This window comes from Bacillus rossius, chromosome 13, assembly GCF_032445375.1.
Source record: "Bacillus rossius redtenbacheri isolate Brsri chromosome 13, Brsri_v3, whole genome shotgun sequence".
Lineage (NCBI taxonomy): Eukaryota > Metazoa > Arthropoda > Insecta > Phasmatodea > Bacillidae > Bacillus > Bacillus rossius.
Genome location: NC_086340.1, coordinates 26,608,081 through 26,622,221, shown reverse-complemented (window position 1 = coordinate 26,622,221; position 14,141 = coordinate 26,608,081).

The following is a 14,141-nucleotide window of genomic DNA, read 5'->3' as shown; positions in this document are numbered from 1 at the left end:
CGCATGTTCTCGCTCGTGTTGCGATCTATATCTATGCGCCACTTTCATTTTATGGCTCTTCTAACAGGCGCTACAGCTGTCGGGTAATATTTTACTCCTCCCCCCCCCCCCCCCATTTTCCCTTCTTAACCAAATACCAGGTTTATATTTTCCCTTAAACCTAGCATAGACAGAGTTTCAAAGTTAATAATCTTATCAAATTAGTGGATTGTCATTGGTCCTCGATAAATCTATAAAGTTTGAATTAAATCTGGCCGTTTAAAGTGGGTCAAAATCGCACCCAAAGGAGTCGGTTACAAACATACAAACATACAGGTGAAACTAATATAAAGCGTGTAAAAATAGCCAACAATGCGGAAAAATAAACCGGAATATTCAAACATCATAGAACGTAGACTGTAAAAGAATTCATATGAATACATATACAGTAATTTAGTAAATTTTATATTTTTGACGTGTAATTTTTTTTAAACACAAGTACAATTCTCGTAATCTAAAAAAGAAATTGTTAGAAAAGTAAAGAATTTTCTGCAGGCTCCGTTCTAACGTATACAGTAGACCGGGGTAATGTGTCCACAGGGGAAAAAAGGCCACCTGAACTGTTTTTTTATTTTGTACAGTTGGCACAGCAACCCCGAGTGACTGTCTGACCTTCAGCGCGTCGCTCAAGGTTAGGCGAAACTTTATCATTAGCGAGCAGCTAGTCTCTCATGTTTCGTTAGACGGTGCGCACGTGTGTGGCACAACACGACTTTTTTACGTATTTATTTTAATGAAGAGTTAACAGAGAGGTAAGTATTTAAAAATCTCTAGTATATTTTTGGCAGAACATGAAGTCTGTTTAATCATTGTTACGTGTTGTTTGTCATGTCTAGTTTAAGAGTAAAAAAATAATATTGTGTCCGTAATGTATCCTAGTATTTTTCAACTAAGTGATTTTGAATCAGTGTACATAAGTGGTCATGTTACCCCGGAGTGGCTATTTACCTCGGAATGAAAATTAAAGTCTGCAATTTAATTCTGACTCTTTATGGCCATTAAAATATTACTGAAAATTGTACTTTGGCCTCACTTCATATCGGTATGCAGTACAAATTTATAAAACAGTACCAGTTTACTCTATAAAAACATAAATTACACATTGGGATTGTGACTGTGAAAAATTTTGACGATGAGTAACAACTGATGTCTTTAGTGTCAGTGGGGGTGGAGTGAGATGTAGATGGAGCAGTAATGGTATGCATTTGTAAGGAATGCTGGAAAATCCTCAGAAAAAACACTATTAAGTGGCAGCGTTCATCAAGTGTATGACATGTGAAATTCCGGGTTGACCCCATATTATCTACATATCTACAATCTGTTGATTTTATGAATACACTTTAACCTTTGTACACCTATGTAGTAGAAAATCTGGGATGCTATTACATGATTTTACAGTTACGAATACATGTAGTAAAACCAAGTGTTATAATCTGGAGTCATTAAGGATCTAGTTTACCATATCAAATTAGACACAAGTACAATATGGTTCTGAGTAGTAGCGGAGAGTACGAACATGTTCTTACAAAATAGATAATCCATTGTAGCTATTACATTTATGATTGAATTTTTTTTTGCTTACAGATTCATGGCTACTGGAGTGAAGAGTCCATGCAAAAGGCAATAGCAGCAGTCAAGGAAGACGAAGTTCCTATTAAGACAGCCGCTCTCCGATTTGACGTTCCAAGAACAACTCTACGTCGCCATTTGACTGAAAGTGTGACCAAACCAGGATTCAAGTGTTTAGGAAGGAATACAGTTATAGGAAAGCATGAAGCTGCTTTAGTCGAGCATCTGCACAATTTAGAGAAAATGGGGTTTGGAATGACTCCAAGAGAAGTGAGGGAGATAGCTTTTGATTTTTGTAAAGAAAATGGGATACCAAACAATTTCGATAGTAAGAATAAATTAGATGGTGAAGATTGGTTCTCTGTATTTCGTAATAGACACCCAGATATAACATTAAGGAAACCAACTGGACTTTCTTTGGCAAGAGCTCCATGAGCAGAACAGCAATTAAAAGTTATTTAAAACGTCTTAATAGTGCACTAAAGATCACAGGGGCTGACAGAGATGTGTCTCGAGTTTACAATTGTGACGAGTCTGGTTTGTCTATGGTGCTCGGTACAAAACTAATCATCGGAAAAACTGGGGGGCGTGTTTCCTACCAAATACAAAGTTCAGAAAGGGGAGTCCTAACAACTATTGTGCCACGTTTCTCTGCTAGTGGACATTATATCCCACCTTTTATAATTTTCAAGGGGAAGAGACTTCCTGAAAAACTCAAGACCGGGTTTCCTCATGGTACTTTTGTAACTATTACAAAAAGTAGATACATGGACAAGGTGACATTCCTTATGTGGATGAAACATTTCCAGAAACATCGCTCAAGCAATGAAGAGCCGGGAATCGAACAGAGGACCAAAATCGTTTAAGTAACTAAAAATTTGAAGTACGCAATTTTTAAAATATTTTTTGGAATTTTTTTTCGGAATTTCTAGTATTAAAATTACGGATTTTCAAGATGGCGGGCGTAACGATAATTTCAACAGTTACGTATTAATACAAGATGGTGGTTCTATCTCGAACAGGCGATGCTATTATTACTTGAAATTAAAAAAAAATCACAAGTCCGAATATGCATGTTATTTTTATATATACCTTATTTTATTCTCAGTCTGGTAAATGTCTCGATGGCCGTGCGTTTAAAGGCGTATGTTTTCCAACCTAGAGATCAGAGCTGTGATGGTTCGAATCACAGCGCTTCCAATGTATTTTGCATAAAAAAATAAATTTAATTTGCCAATGACCATAATAGTTCTGGTAGGTGATGAGACAGAGCGACACTGGCGCTCTCTAGGAACAAACAGCAGAAACACGGTCGACGGTATACAAGATGGTGGCCTCCAGCGGAACAGAAAAAAATCAATATGGCGGCCGTGACGAAAATTTCATTATGAGTGAGTGGGGCGCTCGATTTAAAGATGGCGGATCCAAGATGGCGTATACAATATGGCTGCCGAGGTCAATGTCAAGGTCAAAGGTCACGGTCATCCAAGATGACCGCCGTGAAGTCAAAAATCTAAGATGGCGGGCGTACACACGGCTCCAGCGCCTGGCGCCTGCGTTCGGACATACTTTCCTATACTACTTACAAGCTTTTTTTTTAATTTTACCAAATATGTGCCAGTTGTCAATATGACTCGCTAGCAACAAATCTTTAGAAACACTCTCATCTGCATTTTATGTAAAAGTGAAACTTAAAAGATACTGCAAATATGGAAATTTCACTGGGGAAATAAATACTGTTAAACCCGCTCATTACAGATTCAAAATGGAGCTGTTGCAACTGATGTCCAGTGAAATTCCCCTATTTCGCAGTAAAGTTAACAGTTTCACGTTGATAGCGTGCAAAGGATTATCAAATACTAGGCTTGAATATGCACTTAGGTCGTCCATAGATTTGTTAGTCGCTTGAGTGAAATCATATCTCAAACCTCAAATTGGCCATATTTGGCACAATAATTTTTTTTAAGAGAGCTTAGCGTCCCGTTAGCAGGGAGGTAATGAAAATGAAAATCACGTGTCCCATCCTAGAACTGGTTGAGGCAGGTTTAGAGACCCTATGATATATTGATAGAAGAATTATGGTATGTTTTCTCGAGGTGCTATCTTTTACTCTGCCCACTATTCTCTCGGAATTGGCTCAAAATTTTACAATAAATTAGTAATATGCCAGTATTGATTGTTTATAAAAGTTTTTCTACTACAATAGTTGCTTAAAATTTTTTATTAACTTAATGACAAATATTTATGAAGTCTAGCATGTACTGAAAGCATGAAATCATGTGGTAGATATACAGCTTTGGATTAATCGTTCGTATGTAGCCTTCTCTTCAAATACTTCATTGTTAGTATAGCTTTCATTTAATCAATAAAAATTAGGTTTTTCTAAAACCTATAACAAACTCGGTCTGATGGTTTTGAGTAAACCTTTGATATAATGAATTTTATAATAAAAATTAATTGTTCTCAGACGAAGACTGCATACTAAAAGTTAATCTAAAACTTTTATACCATATGATTTCATGCGTTCAAGAAAACGTGAATTTTTGCGGATTTGTTTTTTTATGTCTGGCTAAAATTCGCAGTCCTATGCCTAGTCTACCCAAATATGCTTTCCTATTTGGCTGGTTTCTTACTGTTAGAACCCATCATTCCTTTGAGAGGGTCTACGTGGTTCGGTCTCTCTACTGCCGGCTGGTAATTGACAGGCCCACGGTCTTAGAGAGGAGTGTCGAGACAATTGTGATAAAATAATCAAGGAAGTGCAAATGTATCAATGTTCGCAGTCTATGTTGCGACGAAAAGTGTCCGCGCAATTTCCGGGTCTCTAATCATATATTTTTTTGTACACGTTTGCGTAAAAATGTAGTATAAGTGACGTAAGAATGTAGTAGAAGTCAAGAGTTCCAGGAATACAATAATGGAAAGATAAAAAAATTAAAAACAAATCGAGCGAATCATGATATCATCATCTTTGTATATATATCAATACAAAACGAACTCAAATGAATTTGTCCCTTTTTAGCAAAAAAAAAAAAAAAATACAGTTAATCCATACAAATTCGATATCATTATAGAGATAGTTTTTTTATTATAGATTTTAAAATAGTTTGAAAGAAAATAGTTAATTACTGAATTTTTATTGAATTTCTATATTAATAAATATTTGTCTGTTTGTTCGAGCAACAGGCAAAAACACGTTTGATAAAACTTTTCGCGTTTAAAAGCTTATGATTATAATTAAAAACTGGTATATATATTTATCTCGCTATGGTGGTGACAGTCGGAGATACAACAATAAAACCACTTTTTTTTTCACAACCAATACAAGGTGAGCTCCAGTTTCTACCAAAACCCACTTCTACCAACACTATGTGCCACATACATAATCAAATTTATTTATTCTACCACAACCAATAACTATTTCACGATTGATGATAAAAAAAATTTATTAGCTACATGATGTGATAATTAAAGGGTAAAAAATCACCGGAAAAAAAGCACGGGGATATACACCAGTAAACAAATACGTAATTTTATCTTTCATGACCGCAATATACCCCTCCCCCCTTTTTTTATGAATCTGCAGATAGCTTCAGCTCTCTTATATATCCACTTCCTGGAACCACTAGGAATGCACAGAACGTATCCAGGTTTCAGATATTTAAGCGAAATTATTGTACCTACTTCCTATTCATACCATGGTTGTAACCCGTGTCAGATGCGTTTAATCTATAAACGGAATTTAATATACATTCGTTAAGTAACTGTGTTTTCACAACGAATAAAAATTTGATAATATCAATGTATTACTTTATCCACTCCAGCGAAACATGATAGCTGGCATAGTAATAAATAACTAAATTTTAGAGCAAGGTTTTTTTTTTTTTTTACAATTCCTGTTACGTATTTCTTTCATTATTTTGATATCATTAAAAATCATTCTGAGAATAAAAAAAAAGTAACATTCCAGCCAAATATATATTTTTCTGCTTTAATTGATCGTTTGTCGTAGTGGATGCGTTCATCAATCTTTTACCACAAAAACCAGGACAAGGATATTTTATTTTTTCCTTTCCAATTGAAACGAAACACGTTCCAAGAAAATTTGTACTTGATGACGTCCAATTCTTGCTACCTCATGCCACGATAAGGAAGTCTCTTACCTTCGATGGGATATCATCTCCAGTCGGTTCGACGAAGCGAGCTGTCAGAGGTTATCTCCAGACTCCACATGTTGATACGAAAAAAATTATCAACTGTTTAGCCGAGCGTAAATATTTGCGTAGTAATGCGCAAACAATAACGTGAAATGGCATGCCAGTAGTATAGGAAAGTATGTCCGGGGACACGGGTCCGGGGCGAGGAGCGAGGAGACGGTCCGCCATCTCTGACGTCACGTCCATCTCTGACATCACGGCGGCCATCCTGGATGAGCGTAACGGGACACAGTGTAACGGGACACAGCGTAACGGGACATAACGTAACGGGGCAATTAGATCACGGCGGCCATTTTGGATCTGCCATCTTGGATCCACCATTTTGGATGACGTAATTGTGTGTTCTCGAAAATTCCAACGTTGTGTGTTCCGCCATCTTGGATGATAACGTCACCGTTGCATTTTCCGTTACGGCCGCCATCTTTAACTTTTTTATTTATTATCCGATTTTAATGATTTTTTTTTAAAAATTATAAAAAAAAATTAAATAATAAAAAATTTAATAAAATATTTAAAAAACAAACATTTACGACACGGAGCTCGGAGTCCTCGGTTCAAACCCGACGAGTGCAAAAAAAAATAAAAATGGCATCCGATCCTTCCCCCCGCGGTGGCTGCAGGCATACTGACTCCCACCACTTTTTTTTTCAAAGCATATATATCGTCAGGTAGTATGTCGTCATGTCCGCCATCTTGTCCTCGTCTGCTGGAAGCCATCATCAGTGTATCGTCGGCGAGAGTGCGCTGACGCCATGTTAGTTTAATTCTTATCCGCTAGAGTGCAGTAATCATTTATTATTGCTGTGACACCCGACATCTTGTCATTTGGCCGCCATCTTGAAAATCCATAATTATTTAGCTAGAAATTCGGAAAAATTCCAAAATTCATTAAATAAATTTGTAATCTATATACTGATCGATTAGGTCGACTAAGGTCCTTGGTACGATCTAGGGCGATGCAAAAAAAAATTAAATATAACATCAATTTAACATAATATTAACAGGTTCGAGGAATTAAACACCACAAGTTATTTTACAAACATAATATTTATTACATAATTTCTATTCTACTACAGGATCATTTGCGAAAGCCAGCAATCTTATAATCATTTAGTTCCGCAGCGGTGTGAAATGACTAATTCTTAGCTCCAATCGGTTTATACTAGACAGAGTCCAGCCAGAACCTTTACAGACATAGTCCACCTCTTCTTGACAGAGTTTCTGGATACCGTTTTTAACAGTTTGCTTCACATCGTTAGAACTGTAAATTACTGCAGCCGATGTCTTGAATGCACACTTCTTCACTTTGTCATCGAACGGATATGGCTTTCCATATATACAGTCCAACCACAAGTTATATTTCAAAGGTCCGTTTGTTGCTACATCATCAGTAAGCTGATTGATTATGTCCTCTCTGATATCATCAAGAAAATTACAAATGTCTTTCGACTCACCTAACGTATTTAAATAATAGTAGTCCTTCAATGTTCCACGAAATGCAGACTGAGCCAAGTAGAAGCCATTATCGTTCACTTGTAATGCGCCGAACACAGTCTTAGGTTTATTTTCCTGTTCAGACGTCATACCAATCGGTTGCTGCACATCGGTTTTCTTGCTTGTACGCTCACGAGCCTTCAACCTAAACCGAGGAGTCGAAATTTCTGCAGGTAGTTCAGCAGTAGGCACACGGACTTCACCTTTACATTTTTGCGCATGTCGTCGCAAATTATCAATTCTAGTAAACCATTCATGACACTCATCACATCGAAACTTCATGCGAGATGGATTCTTCGTGCATTTGCTCCGCTCATGTCTTCGTGCATCATGAGCAAATGCGAACGACGTATCACAGTAGCTGCAAGGATACCGTGGTGAAGAAGACGAACCTTTCAGACCCGATCCAGATACTGACGTTGCCGCAGTTGCACCATCTCCAGGCATACTCTTATGAACATCAATGCATCGTTGTTGCGCCGAAACCTTTACTTTCTGCCGAACAGCAGGACCTTTGCATGCCTTCATGTGCGTTTTCATATTATCTTTTCTGGCAAACTGCTTATGACATTTCTCACAAACAAACATTTTACGATATATGTTCTTGACACATTCGCTCCTCTCGTGTCGCCGAGCATTGCTGTTGTTTGAGAAAATCTTGTCGCAGTAACAGCACCGATGTTCGCTAGTTGTCAAATCAGCATCCATTGAAGTCTCCATCGAGGTCGTATCGTCGATCGTCGTGGTTTCCTGCACATCCAGCTCAGTAGTCATTAAGCTATCTTCTGCTGGTGGTATCACATCTGTTGAAATCTCCTCCAATGTTGACGTCGTCGTCGTTGCCAACGAGATCTGCTCCACCATTGTCGTCGCTGACGTCAAGGTTCCCGTAGACGATGGTACAACGTCCATCGAGTTCGGCGTTAAAGTCGGTAAAGATGCCATCGAGTTCTCAAGAACAGGTAATTACGCGACTTATGTACCAGATGAAATAATCTAGGTGATCCTTACACCGTCGTTGACAGTAAAAAACTGAGCGACCTGCTGTCTAGGACTCGCTTATATACATGCACCGGATGGAATAATACGCTAGTCAAATCAAGAATCATTTACAATAATACTAGAGTCAAAACAACATTATACATAGAAGGACCATCAACGAAAAGGCAGCACATTTGGAAGCACCGACAACGAAAAGGCAGCACATTTGGAAGCACCGACAACGAAAAGGCAGCACATTTGGAAGCACCGACAACGAAAAGGCAGCACATTTGGAAGCACCGACAACGAAAAGGCAGCACACTTGGAAGCACCGACAACGAAAAGGCAGCACATTTGGAAGCACCGACAACGAAAAGGCAGCACATTTGGAAGCACCGACAACGAAAAGGCAGCACGTTTGGAAGCACCGACAACGAAAAGGCAGCACAATTTGGATGCACCATCGAATAAGGAAGCACCGACAACGAAAAGGCAGCACATTTGGAAGCACCGACAACGAAAAGGCAGCACATTTGGAAGCACCGACAACGTAAAGGCAGCACATTTGGAAGCACCGACAACGTAAAGGCAGCACATTTGGAAGCACCGACAACGAAAAGGCAGAACATTTGGAAGCACCGACAACGAAAAGGTAGCACATTTGGAAGCACCGACAACGTAAAGGCAACACATTTGGAAGCACCGACAACGAAAAGGCAGCACATTTGGAAGCACCGACAACGAAAAGGCAGCACATTTGGAAGCACCGACAACGAAAAGGCAGCACATTTGGAAACACCGCCAACGAAAAGGCAGCACATTTTGGATGCATCATCGAATAAGGAAGCACATTTGGAAGCTCCATCAACTAAAAAAGGCAAAAAGGAAGCACAAGTTACGAGATCTAAGTCTTGGTAAGAAATCATAATACAAGAAATAAAAACATTACATTTTTATAATTTAAATTATTTATTTTATTGCTCTACATTATACAAATGCAAGTAAAACAAGTCATTATTGTATGTAGCCAGAATTCCTCAGTTCCTTGAGTATGAAGGATATTTCTTTGATGCACGAATAGTTTCCTGCACAAAGCGAACCATGTAGAAGTCTTAGCCGGTCAACCAGTATGTTTGGATCTTTCCATGATGTGTAATCATTCTCTTCTACCACCATCTTCCTTGCACCTTTATAATATTATGATCTCTGGTGTCTTCCGTTTTACCACCAACCTCAGGGTAACTTTCATGTTTGAGACGGTGATCATCACAAGCTTGATCAGATTTATTTAATATATCACGTCGTTTCCATCGTTTCGGTCTCAGGACACCGCCACATTCTTCGATCTTGGCAGCTTTAGGTGCTTCATCATAGTCTATGTCTTTGTCAACAGCCTCAGAGTCACTGTAACAATCACCGTAGAAGGAATCGTCTTCACCCAATTTACTGTAATAATTCGATGTTGATGATGTGGAAGTGTCTTCATCGTCTTCATGCTTCCTTTTTAGGAGTCCATCATTTTTACAAAGTAGGAAAGATCTACTTGAATTCGGCTGGAATATATTCTCACTTTTCACGTTAAGGATTCTTCCATTGTCTTCATTCTTCCGTAAATCATCAACCTTCTTCAATTTAAGTTCTTTGTCGAGATCGGAAGATCCAAGAAAATTATTGTCGTAATGTAGATCACTCTTCCTTAGGCTAGTAGATTCATCGTTGTCCTCTAGCTTGTACGCAGGCTTGGCGCTACAAGTTCTGCCATGTCTTTTTAGGCTCTCTCTCCGCGTAAACGACTTGCTACATCGAACACAACTTATCATATTACGCAGTGGATTTTTAACACAGTCATTCTTCTCGTGTTGTCTTTTATTCTTTCTCAAGATAAACTCTTTACTGCAAAACTTACACCTATGTTCTTTCGATACAGCGTCAGATCCCAAATCGGAATTCATATTAGTTACTGAGACTAATGCCAGATACCAATTGAGTGTTTTAAATTAGATTCAATACTTAAATAGAAATTTTTTCATATTTCATCAGCGAGAATTAATATATCTCATGCAAAAGTACTTTATGCATGTAGTTCTGCTTTTCAACAACAGATGTCGCCACATGTTGCTTGCAGGTAAATAATATTTAGTTCTTTTATGCGGGATGCGGGATGCTCACTAACGATCGCAAAACAAGGATGGCTTTGCTAGACTCCAAGGAAAAGGAAGTTCGTCTTGCATGTTGGTGCTCCACAGATGTCTCATGGCGTAATATTAATTTGACTGAGTAATGATATTTGTTAATTCCACCTGATAAAAATATTGCAAGTTTAGATTTAGTAGCAGAAATCATCGAATTAAATGTAACTCCAAATAAAATGACATGTCTCATTAGACCAAAAAAAAATCCATGCAGAGAGCGGTTTCTCACAATAGTCAGAAACACTTGAAGAAACCAAAGGAATGATTGCAAGAACACGGGAAAAACCATCAAAATATTGTCAAGAATAATCAGGAGCACACTGAGAAAACCACCATAATATTAACAATAATAATCGGAAGCACACGGAGAAAACCATCATAATATTGACCAGATTAATCGGAAGCACACAGAGAAAACCACCACATGTTTTCTTTGATATCATAAAATTACAAGAAAAAATATTTAAAAATAAAAATAAATTAATAAAAAAATAAAAAAAAAATAAAAAAATGCATAAACAGTTTCTGATAGCTTGTAAACTTATCATTGTTGAGCAAAGATAGAGTTCTTGTACAAGCCAGAAATTTATGCATTTTTTTATTTTTTTAATTTTTTTATTAATTTATTTTTATTTTTAAATATTTTTTCTTGTAATTTTATATCAAAGAAAACATGTGGTGGTTTTCTCTGTGTGCTTCCGATTAATCTGGTAAATATTATGATGGTTTTCTCCGTGTGCTTCCGATTATTATTGTTAATATTATGGTGGTTTTCTCAGTGTGCTCCTGATTATTCTTAACAATATTTTGATGGTTTTTCCCGTGTTCTTGCAATCATTCCTTTGGTTTCTTCAAGTGTTTCTGACTATTGTGAGAAACCGGTCTCTGCATGGATTTTTTTTTTGGTCTAATGAGACATGTCATTTTATTTGGAGTTACATTTAATTCGATGATTTCTGCTACTAAATCTAAACTTGCAATATTTTTATCAGGTGGAATTAACAAATATCATTACTCAGTCAAATTAATATTACGCCATGAGACATCTGTGGAGCACCAACATGCAAGACGAACTTCCTTTTCCTTGGAGTCTAGCGAAGCCATCCTTGTTTTGCGATCGTTAGTGAGCATCCCGCATCCCGCATAAAAGAACTAAATATTATTTACCTGCAAGCAACATGTGGCGACATCTGTTGTTGAAAAGCAGAACTACATGCATAAAGTACTTTTGCATGAGATATATTAATTCTCGCTGATGAAATATGAAAAAATTTCTATTTAAGTATTGAATCTAATTTAAAACACTCAATTGGTATCTGGCATTAGTCTCAGTAACTAATATGAATTCCGATTTGGGATCTGACGCTGTATCGAAAGAACATAGGTGTAAGTTTGCAGTAAAGAGTTTATCTTGAGAAAGAATAAAAGACAACACGAGAAGAATGACTGTGTTAAAAATCCACTGCGTAATATGATAAGTTGTGTTCGATGTAGCAAGTCGTTTACGCGGAGAGAGAGCCTAAAAAGACATGGCAGAACTTGTAGCGCCAAGCCTGCGTACAAGCTAGAGGACAACGATGAATCTACTAGCCTAAGGAAGAGTGATCTGCATTACGACAATAATTTTCTTGGCTCTTCCGATCTCGACAAAGAACTTATATTGAAGAAGGTTGATGATTTACGGAAGAATGAAGACAATGGAAGAATCCTTAACGTGAAAAGTGAGAATATATTCCAGCCGAATTCAAGTAGATCTTTCCTACTTTGTAAAAATGATGGACTCCTAAAAAGGAAGCATGAAGACGATGAAGACACTTCAACATCATCAACATCGAATTATTACAGTAAATTGGGTGAAGACGATTCCTTCTACGGTGATTGTTACAGTGACTCTGAGGTTGTTGACAAAGACATAGACTATGATGAAGCACCTAAAGCTGCCAAGATCGAAGAATGTGGCGGTGTCCTGAGACCGAAACGATGGAAACGACGTGATATATTAAATAAATCTGATTAAGCTTGTGATGATCACCGTCTCAAACATGAAAGTTACCCTGAGGTTGGTGGTAAAACGGAAGAAACCAGAGATCATAATATTATAAAGGTGCAAGGAAGATGGTGGTAGAAGAGAATGATTACACATCATGGAAAGATCCAAACTTATTGGTTGACCGGCTAAGACTTCTACATGGTTCGCTTTGTGCAGGAAACTATTCGTGCATCAAAGAAATATCCTTCATACTCAAGGAACTGAGGAATGCTGGCTACATACAATAATGACTTGTTTTACTTGCATTTGTATAATGTAAAGCAATAAAATAAATAATTTAAATTATAAAAATGTAATGTTTTTATTTCTTGTATTATGATTTCTTACTAAGACTTAGATCTCGTAACTTGTGCTTCCTTTTTGCCTTTTTTAGTTGATGGAGCTTCCAAATGTGCTTCCTTATTCGATGATGCATCCAAAATGTGCTGCCTTTTCGTTGGCGGTGCTTCCAAATGTGCTGCCTTTTCGTTGTCGGTGCTTCCAAATGTGCTGCCTTTTCGTTGTCGGTGCTTCCAAATGTGCTGCCTTTTCGTTGTCGGTGCTTCCAAATGTGTTGCCTTTACGTTGTCGGTGCTTCCAAATGTACTGCCTTTTCGTTGTCGGTGCTTCCAAATGTGCTGCCTTTTCGTTGTCGGTGCTTCCAAATATGCTGCCTTTTCGTTGTCGGTGCTTCCAAATGTGCTGCATTTATGTTGTCGGTGCTTCCAAATGTGCTGCCTTTACGTTGTCGGTGCTTCCAAATGTGCTGCCTTTACGTTGTCGGTGCTTCCAAATGTGCTGCCTTTTCGTTGTCGGTGCTTCCTTATTCGATGGTGCATCCAAATTGTGCTGCCTTTTCGTTGTCGGTGCTTCCAAACGTGCTGCCTTTTCGTTGTCGGTGCTTCCAAATGTGCTGCCTTTTCGTTGTCGGTGCTTCCAAATGTGCTGCCTTTTCGTTGTCGGTGCTTCCAAGTGTGCTGCCTTTTCGTTGTCGGTGCTTCCAAATGTGCTGCCTTTTCGTTGTCGGTGCTTCCAAATGTGCTGCCTTTTCGTTGTCGGTGCTTCCAAATGTGCTGCCTTTTCGTTGTCGGTGCTTCCAAATGTGCTGCCTTTTCGTTGATGGTCCTTCTATGTATAATGTTGTTTTGACTCTAGTATTATTGTAAATGATTCTTGATTTGACTAGCGTATTATTCCATCCGGTGCATGTATATAAGCGAGTCCTAGACAGCAGGTCGCTCAGTTTTTTACTGTCAACGACGGTGTAAGGATCACCTAGATTATTTCATCTGGTACATAAGTCGCGTAATTACCTGTTCTTGAGAACTCGATGGCATCTTTACCGACTTTAACGCCGAACTCGATGGACGTTGTACCATCGTCTACGGGAACCTTGACGTCAGCGACGACAATGGTGGAGCAGATCTCGTTGGCAACGACGACGACGTCAACATTGGAGGAGATTTCAACAGATGTGATACCACCAGCAGAAGATAGCTTAATGACTACTGAGCTGGATGTGCAGGAAACCACGACGATCGACGATACGACCTCGATGGAGACTTCAATGGATGCTGATTTGACAACTAGCGAACATCGGTGCTGTTACTGCGACAAGAT